This window comes from Falco peregrinus, chromosome 1 (assembly GCF_023634155.1).
Source record: "Falco peregrinus isolate bFalPer1 chromosome 1, bFalPer1.pri, whole genome shotgun sequence".
Lineage (NCBI taxonomy): Eukaryota > Metazoa > Chordata > Aves > Falconiformes > Falconidae > Falco > Falco peregrinus.
In genome coordinates, this window is record NC_073721.1 from 33,222,311 (window position 1) to 33,240,134 (window position 17,824).

General features: G+C 45.5%; 1 long non-coding RNA gene across 14 annotated transcripts in view; it reads left to right on the forward strand.

Annotated features, from left to right (window-relative positions):
- LOC114012680 (uncharacterized) overlaps positions 1-17,824 on the forward strand; it is a 50,389-nt gene that overhangs the window by 24,932 nt on the left and 7,633 nt on the right. For 10 of the 14 annotated variants that reach the window (XR_008749982.1, XR_008749988.1, XR_008750008.1 and 7 more), the window contains one exon: positions 16,827-17,001. This is a non-coding gene — a long non-coding RNA (uncharacterized LOC114012680). Of the gene's footprint in view, positions 1-8,630; positions 8,735-9,687; positions 9,787-16,826; positions 17,002-17,824 lie in introns of all 14 variants that reach the window. The other 4 variants (XR_008749984.1, XR_008749989.1, XR_008749990.1 and 1 more) reach the window with 2 other exon arrangements.

Consider the following 17,824-nt stretch of genomic DNA (forward strand, 5'->3'; position numbering starts at 1 on the left):
AGGCTGTGCTTGCAATGTATGCAAAACCATGACTCTCGGAAATATGTTTGGCAGAGCAAACAAGAGACACACGGCATCCTGAAAACCTCCACCTGAGGAAAAGTCGGTGTTGGTTTCCTTGAAGTGCTTATGAACATCAGCAGCCAGCAGCCAGGAAACCTTAGAAAGGGAAGAGCAATAATTTAACAGATCATTATCTGTGTTCCATTATGGACATAAAGCCCGTTTAGCTGGGCAGCACACGCACGAATTAGTACCTAGCGGCCCCAGTCAAGAGTATGTCTGCACAGTCACGTTCCCTCGCCAAGGCTTAAGAGATGGTCCTTGCTAATGCATCTAAATGGCTTTGGAGCCCAGCAGGCCCCAGCTCTCCAGCCAGGCTGAGCTGTCTGCACCTGACCATGGAGGTGCTCCCTCTGATATGGGACAGGTGGTGCTGGCATCTGTGTGCAGGCGCAGGCTGCGATGGCTGCAACCCGAAAAGACCAGCGAAGGATCTTTTTTCTTTTTGAGAGGCTTGCGTGTTGCCTCGCAGTTGTCTCATTTCTCATCCATCCCCCTCAGTGAATGTGCAGCCCTGGGCTGCACGTCCAACTGGTTCCCAGTATTGTGCCCATGCAACTGTATCATCCTTGGTATATTTTTAGTGAGGGGAGAGGCAGCTCATAGCAAACCTGTAGCGTTAGTTGTCTGCTGCTAAAAATCTTGTGAAACAGAGATCTAAAAAAAGGTTCAGTTACCAGCTTGTTTACATTTTTTCCAGCTACGTTCACTGGCCCCAAGGAAAGTGTGTTGCTTCTCTCCAAAATCTGGCTTCCCGAAGGGCAAAAGAAGAGCTCCACTCCTCTAGATGGCATCCACCAAAGCATACATCAAAGAAAGGAGCTTTTTAAGGGAGCCAGTACGAAACACTGAGCATAATTATTTAAATCTTACCCCATTCTGTGGCTCCTGTGGCCTGGGAGGAGGCTGCTGGGCTTCATGATGCTTGAAGGTCCGTGCTGGTGCCTTTTCTTTTGAAGGCTGAACAAGAAGCATTTCTTCCCAGCAGAGCCAGAAGTGACTCCAGTAAGCAGCTGTTGCACACTGGGCTCTTCTCGAGAGGGGAGATGCCTTTCTAGAGCTCTGCCTCATCTGCCCAAGGGTTCTCCTAACCATCAGACTAGAGTCTGCTTTGTGGAAGAAGGAGGTGTGTGAGAGGTGCTCTTGATCCATCTTGTTGGAAGTGTGTCACACTGCATAAACTAATTCACTGCTGAGCCAGAGATGGGCTTCTGCAGCCCGGTGGCTCAGAGGCTTATGTGAGGGACAGAGGTGCTGGTTTCACTGATTGCTACAGGCCCTTAGACAGGGCTGGGAGGACTGGTGGGGCTGGAAAAAAAAGAAAAAGATTTTAACCCAAGTCCATATTGCAAATCCTGGGGTTCTTGTATTTGGCTCAGTTGTGTCTCTGCAAATGTAGAGATGGGCTCAAAACGAAAGACAAGAAGAGTTGTGAGGGGAGCCCAACACCTCAACAATGGAAAATGACAATAAACAATAGTTATTTCTTCCCTGTTACAGGTTTTGCAGGATGTCCTAATTACCTTGACATTATTAGTACGGAAGTTGTGCTCTATCCACCCACTAAGTACAGGAAACATGCCCAGTGTGTAATTCTATCCCTCAACTTGCATGCCTCTGATGGGCTGGAGTCTGAAAGGAAACTGAATAGCCTGGAAAGGTTAACCAGAGACAGAGAGAAATTAACCCTTTCATTTTCACTCACTGCCCATTATTTTTGGAAAGTAGAGTTGGTGGGTGGAGCATGGGGTGGTGCCATAGAGAGGTTGTTTACTTCCAGGCTTAGAGAAGTCTGGGAGCATTAGACCCGATGGTTTCAAGCAATCACAAGGATGCTGTTGTGCAGCTTACATCCTTCAGATATACCCAGTAAGCATGTGGAAATTTATTACGGGCAAATAATAGGAGCAAAGAGTTTGTAAGCTAATACATGACATATAACACATTAAAGAGGAAGAGCTACAGAAGAGGGGGCCATGTCATACAGCTTCAAGCTTGTCTCTATTTCCTAAATATGTAAATTTGCAAGAAATTTTAACTCAGAAGAGGCCTTGCCATTGTGGGCTGATTGTTTCCTCTCTATGCCCTGACTGGAGTGGGTGTTCAGCAGAGCAGCAGCTTGTGGAGCGGGGATGCTCTTCAGGCTATGCTGAAGGGATATGCACAAACCCAGCCGGGGTTCAGTGTGTGAGATACGCAGGGGTATTTGCACATTGAAAGGGTGGTGGAGTCTGTAGAGCTGGTCAAAGAGCAAACACAGATGGAGAAGGGAATATGGAGTGGCACAGTTCAAGAAGAGATTACTTGTATAGGTGTGGGTGTGATGTCTGAGTTTGGGAAAAAGAAGCAATAGGAACATATTCGGCAAGGCAAGGGAGGCCACAGACAGTCAAAAGCAAGAAGACGAAGTTAAACACAAAGGTTGAGAGCACTTGTGTGCATTTCAAATGCTGCTCTAATTTGTATCTATAGGACAACAAGGATTAAATGGAGATAATCCCTTTACAATGGTTTAATCGGTATAGGTGAGTCAGTTCGCATCAGGATTGTATAAGTGTCGAAATAATTGTTTAAGTAAGTCATAGCAAAGGGATGGGAAGAAGTACTCAAGAGCGGAGCAAGATACACTCAGAAATGTTTATTCTTTGTTACAGCCATTTGGCAAGAGATAAAGACCAAGTCAGAATAATGTTGCACTGTCTTATTTGCACACAAAGTACATGCACACAAGAGTCTCTGCACAGTAAGAAAAGAATTGGCCACGTTTCTACTAACAGAGTGAAAAAGAGCTTTGCTTTTCACTGTGCATCCATCCTTTATCATCTGTGAAGGAATAGACAGTTTTATAAATTCGGTGTAAATGAAGCGTCTTCTAAAAAGGTGTTGCAGTGCTTTGAAGCTGTCCATCCCTGAGAGGTCTGCAGGGGCAGGGGTGCTTTTCATGTTTCATTCTGAGGAGTGCCGTAGAAGGTACCTGCTACACAGGAGGCTTGACTTTTGCTGTCATTTGTTCTGTGTGTTTCCCGTTCAGATATAAAAGTCATTCTGCTTGAAATTACCCATCTGGTCTTTGTGATTCAGGACAAAGCCACAAAAAAATCAAGACAGATTCTCCTGCCCTCCCTATTCAATACTGTGTACTTGAAAATTAAAGTCAGCACTGCAAGCAGATTTTTACTTGCACTTAAACACTTCCCTGAAATGTTTGTTGTAGCAAAGTAAGAAGTGAGGGAGGAGGAAAATGCAAATGCCCCAAAGCAGTATGAATCCTTAGAACTTCAGGTCTGAAGAAGTTACATTTGAGGCTTAGAGCTTTTCTCAGGAGCAATTTCACAAAACTAGACATTAGGTTTACGCGAAATGCTCACTTTGAAACCACGACTTGGATGACTTCTGGTGTTATGCTTTGTGGGTGGCTTCTTTGTTTATTTGTTTCTTAAGAAAAACATAGAAATTTCTCTTCATCCCACTTGAAAAGTCTCATGTTGGAAAACTCAGAACTTGATAGAAAAAAGTAACATTTATGAGCTTCTTGAATTCCCTCTGTTATGTTTTCTGTACCTCTGCTGATAATGCAAGTAAGGATGCTTAGAAAAGGGGAAGAAGGGGACAACTTGGTTATATCCTTCTCCAACTTTTAAAAATCTCATCCTGTGTGTTGTTTCGAGAAACCTGCAGACTAAGCACCTCCAGATGATTCAACTGACAAATTTATTTCTGTTTCCAAACTTGTTACTAAGGAAAGAAAAATGCAGTTTTCTGCTTGCAATTTTTTTTTAAGGACAACTGACTTATGCATTTCATAACATTTTTATTTTCATTTGGGATTAATTGCTTCTGTCATCAGGTGGTCAGCAGAACCAGAATAACAGGCTCCTTTCTGCCAGTTCCTTTTGCTAATTTGACAGAAAGAGCTGCTGGGACTGTGTCCTGGAGAAGCACAGGTCACGTTTGTTTTCATGCCTCTCCCTTCCAGCAACATGGGAATCATAGGAACGAGTGCTGAGGAAGTGGTGTGAGGAGGTGACACAGTGGCTTTTTGATGGCATTGTGTGAGTGCCCTGGGATCATCCTCTAATTGATACCTCTGGGCTGGCGAGGATGATGGGATGCAGGAACAGGAGCACGAAGGAGGAATGCAGGAGGTTTTGAAGGCTGATAATGCTTCTGAGAAGCCTGGAGAGCAGGCGTAGTAAGTTTCAACCAGAGACCAGGGAAATAATATTTTAAAGCCAAGCAAACAACGAACTGACCCAGGAAGGATAATTAGCAAAACTGAACAAGAGCAAGGTGCGCTGAGGCCCAGCTCATACTATGTTTTAAGAGAGACTGGCTTAAACTTCTCTTTTTCAATGTGTGTTTTTGTTCTCTGCTCTTGGCCCTCTTTATTGTGGGGCCTCTTATTGATGCTAGATCTGAACACAATTTAGTTAGGACATTTTAGCACAGACCAAATGAAATTTCCCAATTCCCAAATAAGCATTGCTGTAACATTTACAGCATCAAAGTAAATTGTTACTTTATTTGAGCTTCCTCTGTGTTTCCCTGGAACCCAGCAAGGGGAAGGAGCTTTTTTATGCTGTGGGGATGACAAAAAAAAGAAAAAAATTAACTTTCCAGTAAAGCCACAGAGTGTCAAATCAGTCCAATTTGTTATTAGTCACCTCAGGACCAGATCAGCCAGTAGCTGTTTTGGGAATCCATGAGGGATTTTTTCCAGCTCACTCTCCCCTGTGGTGGTTAAGTCACAGCTTGCTCGTGGCCAGCTGATGGCTGGACACAGCCTGGGCTCCGTTCTGGCTTCTCAAAGCCTGACACGTAAACAAGAACTACGAAGTTTCATTAACTCCTTACCAAAACTATATCTTCCCATCCCTTTTCATAGCTGCCAAGCACTTGACAAGATTGGGAAAAACCAAACCAAGCCTTGAGAGACGTGTTGGTTTATTTACTAGCAATTTACTTCCTAGGAAGAAGCACTTACAGGCATGCAGAGAGGGCATGCTGCTTCTCCTGCGTTGGGGGCGGGGTGGGGGGAAGCGGATTCCCCATCACTGATTTTCTCTTTCTCACTGGAAAGTCCTGCCTTATGTCATGGCCTCACCCTGCGGACCCCTGAAGGACCAGATCCTGCAAACGGTGGAGAATCCCATTAAATCAATACTTGTGTAAAAGCCTGGCCCTGGCTATCATGCAGAGTTGGGGGCAGAGGGTGGCATGTGACAGTGAGAAAACTGTTTTCTCTCTCTCTGTCCGCTGGAGGCTGGACCACAGAGCATCAGGTTGGTCTGCATTGCAGCCCAGCATCTGATGGGTGCATGGGGCTGCACTGTTTTGGGCTGATTTGGGTTAAACTGAGCAGTGTAGAAACAAAAGCCATTGCGTCCCAGCAGACTGCAATCCCTCACCTGACGTATCCCCTCCCTTGTGATGAACTCTCCGTACCCACCCCACTGCAGCCAGGCTGTCACCTTGGCCAGCCTGCCCACTTATGTCCTTCACCTTGCTGATAGTGGAGCTAACTATGTGCTCCTAATATTCTCATATTCCTGCCTCCTCCCCTAACAGCTTTTCCTTTGTCGTCATCGTTTTCCCCACTCACTCTTCACCCTAGTCCCAGCCCTCTGTTTACCAATATTCTGCTATTATTAGGTGGCCCAGAAGTGCACACATGATATAGCACTGGTACCATGAGAGCTACAGGGCACATTTTTCTGTATTATTGACATGCTTCCCCTCTCTGCTATGAAAACATACCAAACCATCACCTTCCCATTCTCTGGTGCTTCCAACCTGTAATGCTGACAGGGCAGAAAAATTGTCTTTCACCCTGCTTTTGACCAGTACCCTTTTCTCTGCCATTAGGAGAGATGGTGCTGGCTTAACAGGGAGGGTGATGGAAGCAGAAGTGGATTCTCACACCTGATTTACGTCCTCTGTGGTGGACAGACTCAGAGCAGGCTGATCTGCCTTCTCAGTACAGTGGTCCCAAAGCAGACAACTAGAAATAATTGTGTTTGTGCTTGCATAGCATGTTGCACTGGCTGCCCTAAAGGTGGTCTAATCCTGTAGGGCTCAGGAGTGTGGAGGACAGTTGAGAAGCCTTGATTGGATTGTCACAGAGGTAGAGGTATTTTCAGTATAGTAGTACTTTTTTTTTTTTTTTTAGTAAAAGCCTAACATAACCAGCTTTCTTACTAGTGGTATTAAGGACAGCTGAGATCAGAATAATTATTTTTAAGTAGATGGTCACTTTTATGTCTGAGCATGGTTCCCTCACCACTTGTGTTTCACCACTCTACTGAATTTTGCTCTTGACTTCTCACACAGTTTGGGCTAGCGGTGCTGGGACTGTTGTTTAGGCAGGTTAATTGCTAAAATCTCCCCTTGCAGCCTTATCTAGCTGGGAGCGTTACTGTCATGCATAAGCTTGGCCACTGGAAGCGGGGCTGGAGGCTGAGGCTTCGGTGCCTGTGCAGGCATCACCAACCTGGTTGTTTTTTCATATGCCTTTCTGATCCTATTCTATTCCAGACTATGCCTATAGGAAAGTATTTGCACTTGGGGCTTTCCTCAGTTAGGGGTGTTTCACAGAGCTGGTCATACCTTTTCTTCAATTTAAAAGCAGAAAATAGCTTTTCAATTGAAAAGTCCTTGGATGTAGCTCCAGGAAGAGGCTTGACAGAGCTTCGCAGACTTTATAGTACGTTTCTCAGCAAGATGTAAATCTTTCTTTCTTGTTGCTGTTAGACTCCTGCCATAACCACACAGGCAGTTGCCTCTGGTGTAGGACTGTTCTGCCCCATGCCAGCACTAGTCCTGGTGCAGCCCTGTGGCCGTGGACACACAGGGTACTGCTGAAGGAAGGAGCCAGGCAGACACTCCCTGTCTTGCTTCAGCTTGGACATCTGCAGTTTCAAGCAGCCGTTCCCTCAACGTAGCCCGAAGGTCTCGCTCTTGCCATGGTGCAAGGCATTTTAGCGGCTACCCATCACCAGAGAGAAAATCTTATTTCCCCCACAATCCTGCTCCTTGCCACCTTCTCCCACCATTTACAACGGCTCTGGTGCTCCTTGAATGCTTTGGATGAGTAGGTTAAATTTGCTATGCTAGAAATGATCTGCTCATCTTTTTTATTTTATATTTTTCTGTATTCTTTATTTCACATTTTTCTGAGCTGGGTGTCTCAGGGGGCTAGCAAGCTGGTTCAGCTGGAGCATATGGCTGGGCACTGCAGCTGCAGGATGTGGCAGAGAGGAGCAGGAACCTTTCAGTCTGGGCTCGCCCCATGTTGTGGGGCCCCACGTGATGCTCATCCCCATGCCTCTCCCTAGCTGGGTGGGTGGCAGTCTCTGTGCTGCTACAGCTGTGAGGCTGTGGGTCCCTGCGGGAGCCAAGCAACAACTGGTTCAGGTAGGTAGCCCACCAGGGTTTAGTTATGCTTTGCAGATCCTCTCTTTGACAGCAAGGAGCGAGTATATAGTGTGTGCTGCTGTCTGCTCCACCAAGTCTGTGGTCTGTGGCCCCCCGAGAGCTCGTGGACAGATACTGGCCAGTGCTCTGCTCCCCATAGGCCTGTTGACACAGTGCTGGTCACGGTGAATAAGCACTGGCTGTGATACTGATACCCTTCCTGTAGACCTCTAAGTCTCATAGTGACCCAAATTAACATCACTTTTCTCAGATGCATGTGTCTCACTCATCTCATCTTCTCTCTTATGTCCATCCCTGCAGCCTTCTGGGCACATGTGGCTTCTGCAGCCCTTTGGCCCTGTTCTTTGGTCGTGGTGTGGGCTCAGGATGTGGTGCAACTCTGCAGCACTCTGTTCGGAATCCTCCAAACCATGCATGACAGGAATGGAAAGCTGTCACTTGATCACTGGTTGCAGGAACAGTCTCACCAAGCCAGCTGACTGTGCAGCTGGAAGAGGTTAAAAATTAACCCTGCAATAATACATGTGGGTAATTTACTTTCTGCTGGTTTTGTAAGTAGGGCCAGTGTCATTCAAAGCAACCTAAAGCGGTGCAGGGCAGGGGGTACAGGGAACAGGGTGGGTATAGGCAGGAACTGGAAATATTTGTGGTTTATTATATCAAACAATGTAGAAAGCCTTTGATTTTTGTCAAGGGGGAGATACTTTGCACATGTTCCTCTGTATAGCTCTGTTGAGGAGGGTTTATATATGTTTTCCTCCATTACACCAAAGATACAGTTATCTGCTTCGTTTGCAGTGCCAAGAATGTCAAGCCTTCTCTTCACCATTTATGCACTGATCTTCCACAAAGGACACAGACATGAGGAGAGGGCTCTTTTGAACATCTCTGCCACGCAGAGACCAGGTGACTTCTGCTTAACTTAGTGAGGTGCTAGCAAAACTATCAGAGATTTTACACAAAAATCAGTTCCCCTACCAAGCTTTGTTTTCACTGCATAGTTGACCCAGCCCAATTACAAGCACAGATCTGCCTGTACTCCTATGACCTTGCTGATGCTGTGCTAATCTGTGTGTATCTGGTCACCAAGCCAGACTTTTCTGGTGTTTAAAGGCTGTACGATTTTTTTGCAGCCCCTTGGCTGCCATAGGAGAGCTAAAGAACATGCACTGGAGAACCACCACAATTCAAGTGATTTTTATTTCATTTTCCTGTCTGCAGTCACAGTGCAAAACAGGTAAGGTCCAGTCCCAGGTTCTGCCCTCTACAGCCAGCCAGGTAAGCTGGTCTGGACTGGGAGCACACCCTGGTCCAGTCAGAGGTTTGTCCTCTGTGTATTACAAGAGCCACTGATTTTAATTTGGATCAGAATATGAGTTAACTGTACAGTGGAGAAATACCCCCAGAGCAACTTCTCAGGATGTTGTCATAACTCTTCAGTTGTGGAAAAACAGGGTGATAAGACCTGAATTTCTAGTGTTAATATTGGAGAGGAAAGGTATTGCAGGTTGGGGTTTTTTAATTCTTCAAAAAGAAGTCACCTTTGAAGGTCACCTTTTAAGAATTCCTTAGCTGTTCCTGGCCAGACAGTATGTGAGAAGCAATGTGGTTTTCTCTGAAAACAGCTCTGTAGAAAGTGAGCACTTTGACTTCACATAAAAAAAAAAAAAAAGAAAGGAAGAAAGGAAAAAAAGGAGAAAAAGAAAAAAAAAAGCAAAAAAGAAATACAAGTCCCTGTGCTAAAAGGTCTGACTATTCTAGACCAAGCACAAAATCTATTACAGATGTATTAATTGCCTGTACTCTTTATGTAGTCACACATTACACCTGCTGTTTCCCGTAAGAGTCTAACACCAGTAGTGTTTTCCATCCCAAACTGGATATGATGCTGAAATACCACACAGAAAAGGAATTTGCGAGGAACAAGCCTGAGCTGTGTTAAACCAATGACTTAACATAACATAAAAAGAAAAAAGCCACCCAGGAAAACCAGATGATGAAATTTGCCACCACTCAATTAAAAAGTCATCCTTTCCTGTTGTTCAGTGAGCCCTGGGCTTTCCAAGTTCACTAGTCTTTCCTGGGATGAGTGACTCATAAACCTGATAGGAAAAGGCACCTGTTTTTAGCCAGAGGTTAAAGCAGCTCTCCAGTTACCAGAGTAAACAAAGGATTTATTTCTGTCCTTAGCAGTTGCCCTGCGAAGTCCAGGAGCACAGGAAGGCTGGCAGGAGCAATTACGTTCGAGCCAAGTTTGCTGAAGTCAGTAGAAGGTCTGTGAAGTCCATGGTAAGATGCTTGTAGATGCCAGTGGGATTTGGCCTGTGCCTTTTGAAACAAAACGGGAGAGAAAAGTTGGTGCAGTGATTGTGCTGCCTGCTGAGCTCCAAGGAGCTGGAAGGTGTCTGTCATAGCGTGGGACATGTTCTGTTCTCTGGCCCAGAGATGTCCATCTGTACTGTTGGTAAAAGAGCAGCTGTCAGTCACAGAGATGTGATGGGTATATATGCATTCAAGACTATGACGCTGACCAGAGACCACAGTAATGGCAACCACAAAAGTGGCTAAAATATTTGGAAATGAGAGTGTTGTATGTGTTGGTATCATGGAAGCTGAGAGGTTCAATTAGCTGGGAGTCACTTATTAATCCCAACATGAGAAATGGGATGTGTTTGATCTCCACTGTGGAGTGCTGAAAAGTGCAAACACAACATCGGCTTATTTCAGGTCAGCATTCAAGACAGTATAAAGACAAGATGGATTTTATCTTTTATTTAACTGGATTTAATTACATGCATGAGCTTCAAAGTGCCTAAGGCCTAATGGATGGTGACCTAAGGTCTGATTGAAAAAGCAGCAACAACCTAAACCTTAAGCTTGTTTGTTGGGCCATATGGCATGCCTGGACTGTGTGATGTTTCAGGAGGGATGTTAGGAGTAAAGCACCAAGCACATCCAAAGCATTTGCCAAGATTTCCAGCTTCACTCAGAAGAATCCGAACACCAACCTCTCCTGCCCTCTGTACCAGCGTGACTCAGGAGCTTGGCTGGGACAGATAGGAGACAGTGTTTCCAACCACACCTCCCTGAAAAGTCTCTAGTGCCCTCAGATAGAGCATGCTGACACTTGGAGAGGAAAAGGAACACTTGAATATTCATTTTGGAAGATCCACGTGGCTAGGAAATTCCAAATTACCAAATTTAAGGAAAAGAGGCAATCATCAAAGACTCGTTATCTTCATTTAATTTTGTTTTAATTAGTGTTACCATGTCAGATACTGTGACAGTCATTTATTTGCATTTCTGGCTGTGCTTGGTTTCAGAGAAAGCTATTCTTGTGTCTGGAAAAAGTACAAAGTCTCTCTCCCTCAGATAGCACAACGTGGTCCCAAATACAGTCTTGGAGAGCTACCGTGAAAAAAACAGAAATTATCATAAAAAATCTGCTCATGGAACTAAGACCTGCCGAGACATGGCTAAACGTAACTGCTCGTGGCAAATGTTTATGGGAAAACTGGGAGCTTTAAATTGCTTAATTATTGGATAAGCAGAAATGCTCAGAAAGGAAAAGGATACAACTTTTGCATGTCTCTGCTTTAAATGACTGCAGCATGGTTCTGTCCATCGCAGGAAGTCTGTGCCATGTTGATTCACAGCCCGATCTAGCTTAGATGAAAAAGATTGGTGTAACAAATCACCAGCTGGAATGTTTTGAATTTCCAGTGCCTGTGCAGTGCTTGGCATCCTCACAGAGCAGCCACCCCAGGTGCTTCCACTTTGAAGATGATCAGCTCCAGACCCTCACTTTCATCTTGGTCACATATCCAATTGAAAGGACCTTGACGTAACCATGTCTGTTTCACATTTAAAAAGAACTGCTTAAAAGCTGTTTAAATAATTTGTGCCTGCATTTAAGAATCTCAAAGCTTTGGCCATATCAATTCTTGAAGCAACCTCATGAGGTGGGTCTTCTCCTTATTTATGTAGGAGTTCAATGAGGCATGGAGTGAATGTTTTGCTTTGTGTCAGTTCTGTGTCAGGTAAAGAATACCAGCCCTTAGCAGCTGCCATGAATCGCCTCAGCGGGCTGACTGACATCCACCCGCTTTGTCTCTGAACCACACAGCTCAGAAATGTCATATTGGCATCCTCAAGACATCACCCCTCCTTGCCAGCTGGGTGCTCCCCAGACCCAGTGTGGTGAGGAACCTGATGGGCTGCGCTGGCTCTGCGCTCAGCGGGGTGAGCAGTTGGCTCCTGGGTGCAGCAGGGGACCCAGATGTGTCTATGGCATAGTCCTAGGGTTCCTCCAACACATGCTCATTTTCTGGCAAGGAGAAGACCCAGAAACATATTTAGATTAATATCCAAGGTCTCAGCCTCTCCCACAGCTCCTTCAGAATGTATTTTTGTTGTGTGCTGGGCTGAGCTTCCAGCTGACGGCTTTTCCTTCTGCATCCCCCAGTCTTGGAAGTCCCACATCAAACTTCTCCCTGGGAAAGCTGGTAATTCATGACACCAAGGCAGGGAGTCCCTGCTGCTGGAGCCTCTCTCTGCTACCTGGCATCCCAGGCTGCGTGCAGTATCACCCATACCCTTGGTCTGCCTTCACTGCCTGAGCTGGCTCACCATGCGATTAGGCAATGACCAGCGCTGACACAAGGAACGGGGCAGGAGACCCTGACCAAGGAGAAGGGAGGCCTCAGCCTGGTCCTGTTGAAGATGTCATGAAACTACCCCCAAAGACTGATCCTCCGTAATGAGTGATCCAGCGTGGGAGTTCCACCGGGAACACTAACACAATGAGTTAGTTTTGATTTTCTACTATGGCCTGTCTCTCTCAAGTGCTCCTTTTACATATGGATCATCCGTGTACCCCACGAGCTCTCTGGCAGCCTCCCGCTTTTGCTGTGCTAGGAAAAGTCTTATCATTACGTTTTACACATTTAGCAAGTTGCTTTTCATTTTCTTGTACTTTATTGTAGTTTCACATCCACTTTGTCAGACTTTATGTTCTTTTCCATCTTTCTTTACTCCCTATTTTTTTAAGAATTTTTACATCTCAGAAGTGTTACATGGTTTAATCATGTTGGCTTACTTTTTCTTTTCCTTTGAATATTTTCTCTTTGATGCTGAGCCTGCTGTAGAGTGTCTTTAAACAATCTTATATCATCAACAAGTGCTTTACTGGTTTTAGCTGCTGATTTCAAGAAATTTCCTCACTTTTATGTGATTCTCCTTTTTAAAGGTAAACATTTAATTTGGTACATTCAATCTATGTAGATCTTCTGAGAACTTGAGTCACTTAATTGTCTTTCCCTCCCTGGCATGAACTGTTATGACATTTATACTGTTTAAACCTGGTATAATAGTATTTTACTAATTAGTTCTTTCTAGAAAGTTTCCCAGATACGTGTGTTGTCAATATCCCTATTTGCAGCCAGACATTCTAGTTCATCTTCCTTTATTTTCAGATCGCTGCCATTTGTACAGAGAGGGTTTTAAATGTGGTTGTGGGCTAGCTACCACTTATCTTCATTGCCTTCTGTCCTATCCTTTTTCTTAACAGAGAGATCTGACAGCTTCATCCAAACTGTGTGTTCTTCCATACCTCTCCCTTACCCTTAGTCTTTAATTTAAAACTCTCCTGCAACTCTAACTCCATTAAGTCCCAGCTCCTTTCTGTCTTGTTTACATAGATATCATTTTTTCTACATAGGCACCACTTTTCCAAATAGCTTTCCCCTTTTCTAATAAGCCAGCAATGTCTGTAACAATAGCCTTGCAAGCTTCAAACATTTATTTTGCATACATAGAACTATTTAATATCACTTATCGTTCATCTTCAGGGTTTGAAGTACTCTCTCTTGCCTTCCCACTTGTGCTCTTCCCTTTGCCACATTTAATAGCACCATCAGTCATGCTGGAAAGTTACACCCAACCAATATTAGGAAATGCTCCCTGCTGCCTCATAAATCCCTGGTGCCACCAGTAACAGCAGAGGAGGAGGAGGAGGAGGAGGAGGAGGAGGAGGAGGAGGAGAAGGAGAAGGAGGCATTCCAAGCATATGGACTGTCAGGCAAGTGAGATGAAGCCAGGTAGGTCACACACACTGCTTATCACAGTCACAGTCGCTCATGGTGAAATCTTGCCCACTCAGCATTGGCTGGTAATGTTGGCATTTGGCATTCCGTTGGGAATTTTGTGCCCCTTGGAGATTTCAGCCGCACGCTGCATTTTGACAGTCCCTCTGAGGCAGCTGAGCAGCCCCCTCCCTCTGCCCAAGCTGTGCTTTCCTTCCCGTCCCTCCTTGGTGCAGGCACAGTCATCCGACTCCTGAACAGCAAAGAACAAGGTATCGCATCGGCCTTACTGTGTTGTTAGACGACCCCTCTTCCATGCCGAGTGTGAGACAGGGTCTTCAGTCGACACAGGCTTTGTATTTAGTGCTTGCCTGTCCTTCAGTCAGTTTCCCATCGTAATACAGAGGGACTAATCGTACTGGGGTACGCTGTCTCAGTGAACAAGACGAGCGCAGGCTGAGGGACAGGGACGTGGTAGACACACAAGGAGAATGAATGTGGCATCTCTCCTGTTTCCCCTGCCCGGTGCTCCCCAAAGCTCGGTGCTGCATCTTGCTGCCATGCCAGGCTCCCTCTGATCCGTGACAACTCTGTGCATCAGACGTCACTCCAGAGCCGCACAGCTCTTTCCCAGGAGATAAGTGAGGGGGGGGATTGCCTGCACAACAGCTCTCCTGAGCTTTCCCATGCTGGGAGGGAGGGAGGGAGGAGATCCGGCTTCCTCCCTGTCCGAGCGCCAGCCCCGTGGGCCTGCCATGGCACTGCTGGGAACATCCAGGGGCATTATGCAATTTGCAGAGGCGTTTTTTTTATGCAGCCTGGCAAGGCAGCGTCTGATAATGGCTCTCCTTTTGTTTGTAGCACACAATCGAGCTCATGATCTTCTCTCCAGTACGGGCAGCCCACGGTGTTGTGTCCTGTACTGCTGCAATGAGGAGAGCTGGGCTGTGCACAGGACAGGGAGCCCTGCAGCGCTTGCATGGGTGAATCACCTACCCTGAGTGCTAGTTAGGCACAAATCATTAATGGTCTAAAAGAGCTGGAATAGGCTAGCTTGGCTTCGGTGGGAGTGCAGATTGTGTCTTTTTCAGGAGGCATGGGAACCCTTCTTAAATCTGTTTTTAAACTTCTCGACTTTGGCTTCTGAGTAATGCCACTGATTTCATTTTCCAAAGGTCACAGGACAATTATCTTCTGCCATCTCCAAAAGGCATGACAAATGTTCCTCTAACAAAGTAACGAATTGTTCAACACAATGCACTTAGCAATTACCTTGCCATAGAGGTATTTACAGCAGGTACGGGAAGATAAACCAGTTTGTTTCCTATTGTTTTTCAAAGGGGGGAGAAAAAAAGGGAAAGGCTGTAGCCATTTTGTGATGAGTTTGGGGGATAAATACGATTTGATGTCTTTACTGAATGCTTTCATGGGTCTTAAAAGATATTTTAGTAGACTTAAGTCTATTTATAGACTATGCCTTTTAGAGATTGGAAAACATATTCACTGCTGTATTCTGTGTACCTATTTACATTGCATCCAAAGTTAAAGCTGTCCATAACATTAATTCAGTACCTTCTCTGAATGCTCCTTCCCATGTAGTCTTTATTAACAGGATCCTGTGCTATTTTCCCCAGTATCATTCTGCCTCCTGCATGATGCTTTTTCACATTTTGCACTCAAATTGCCTTCTAACATGGTGGGCGAAGGAGTCAGCCATGCAAGAAATTAGAAGCAAAGACTACAGCGTGTTACTGGATGCAAATCTGTTACCAGCACAAATCTAGGTCCGCTTGGCAGGAGGGAAACCAACCCTGTACCAGCAGCAGAGTGCTTGTTGGCCTGTGGGTGAGCAACGCGGGGTCACTGCAAATCCGGTTAGACAAGTGTGCGCCTGCCTCCCTGCCCTCTTCCACTTGGCAGCCTTTTCTTTGCATTTTTGTCTGAGAGGCTGTTACAGGAGTGTACAATGGAAACCGAACTGCCTCCCTAGCCCTCAAGCTGGTCCCAGGACATCCTGGTGCACCTGCATTGGCTGGGCGAGGTGAAGGAGAGGTCGCATCACTCCAGCATGTTGGTAAGTGGAGTCCAGTGCCATCAGCCAAATATTTTTCAGCACCATGAAATAAAAACGAGGAAGACAGCCAGACTGGATGTAAAGGCTGTGGCTATGTAATGGGCAGGTGATCGTATCCGCTCCTGCTGCAGAAGAGGAGGCAGTGTAACAGCTCTCTGGAGTGAACATCCCAGGAAAGCACCTATTTTCTTGGGGCTGGGTGCCCCAGGACATAGCCCCAGACCTAAGACAGCACATCCATGCAGGATTTCCAGCTTCCGTTTGAAAGTCTGGGTGCTCCTGCTGTGCAAAACTCCCCACTCTGAACTTTCTTTGGTTCACACACAACTAGAAAGAGGGAAAATGTTGTAGGTAAAGCATCGAGAAATGGGTGCAAAGGAGGAAGGGTCTGTGGCTCTGCCACCGAGTTCTTGCGCAATCTTGTGCAAATAATTTCTCATCTCTGTGCATCTATTTCCAATCTGTGAGGTGAGGATAGCAATACTTCATCTCATCTATGCACTGTTGTCCTAAATTATAAAATCTTCCAAGGAAAAAATGCCTGTTCCCAGGTTAATACACAGAGTACAGCCCCATAGGACACTTTTTCTCCTACCTGTTTCCTCATGTTGTGTCTGGGCTTTGCAATGACTGTCATGTAGGGTAAACTGTGACATCTCTGTGTTACGTGCATTTGTGTCCAGCCTCGAAACGTTATTTCATTCCCCGAGGTGTGTGCTGTTATCAGGCGAATGAAATGTCCCAGGCCCCTGGTAATTATTCATTAGGTAAGATTTAATGTGTGTGTGCATGCAGGGCTGGCAGCTACAAGTGGATCTCACAGGAGTGGACTGTGAGCCAAGCTTATGTCAGTTTTAGGGTAGGGATGGATGAGTAAGTGGAGTAAAAATAACAAAGTGGTAAGATCAGTAGCAGTTTGCCCAAAACTTAACCCAAAACCTTTTCTTTTCATCCCGAGGCCAAACTTACAGTTACCCTCAGAAATATAAGACTTGGGGTAAATTTGCACCCACATCTAGAGCAAATCACAGTTCTGCACTGAGGCAAAGCAATGTTTGGGACCCAAATCCAGCTGCCAACTGTGAATGTTCATTCTATTCGTACTTCCCTAGCTCTGAAAAATGTTGTAACTTCTTGTGTTTCTTATACGCTTGTTCTGTGTTTGTTACCAGGATTACTGTTTTCCTGTTCAGAAGACTGCCTCTGCAATATTTCCTGGCCGAGTAAGGGTGGAAGCCTTGGTCGCACCAGTTTTGACCAGAGTGCATCTGGAAGTCCAGGTGAGTATAGGCACAAGCTAAGGAACAGCACGCAAACACATGGTGGACATTATACCAAAGAAATCAAGTGAGTGGAAAGTTATTATTTGGCTGACAGTTAAGAGTGGGAGATTGATGAGACACATAGATCTCAGACAAGCCCCTGTTCCTCTGGGATTTGAGGTCTAAGACTGGACTGGTTGATGTCCAGCTGTCCTAAGCTGGTTGATGTGAGAATGTGACGCTGGTGGGATAGGCTGGACTTTGAGGATCATTTAAAATTATTCTGATACGGTACAGGTGCAGGAGAAAACTGCTTTGGAGTTGTGGGGAGCAAACCTTTTTTTGGAGTGGTGGGATATAACAAAGGGGAAGAGCCCTGGTGACATTACAGTTCTTGGAGGCTCTGGAAATTCTGCCCGTTTGGCTTTTCTTGGTTTCCACCACCTTCTGTTCTCTCTGTCTGTGTTGTTCACCCACATAATTACATAAGATATCACCAGCTAAAACTGCATTTGCCTCCTTAATAGATGGCTCATTATCTAGGGAGGGAAACAGAAAGGGCAAAAGCTTTTATGTGCCAACAGCACTGCTGAGATGTTCGTGTGCGTTGCAGGAAAAGAAAAGGGTGTAACCTGTCTGTCCTAATTTATAGCCAGATGGGCTGAAAGAGTCAAGGTGTAACGAAGGTCAGCGTGGCTGGGAATGGGGTGGAGGCAGTGGAAGGTTACTCTCTTGACATAAAAGCAATTCTCCAACAAAGACCCTCTCTCATGCAGCAGAATGGAGTGAGGCAGTTCTGTCTATATATAAAAGTACTCCCACAGCTTTGATCTTTTTTCTGGAAGTGTAGGCTTGCAAAGAGGGTCTGGCCTCATCTGGGATGATGTATTGGGCCATGTGGTGCTGGC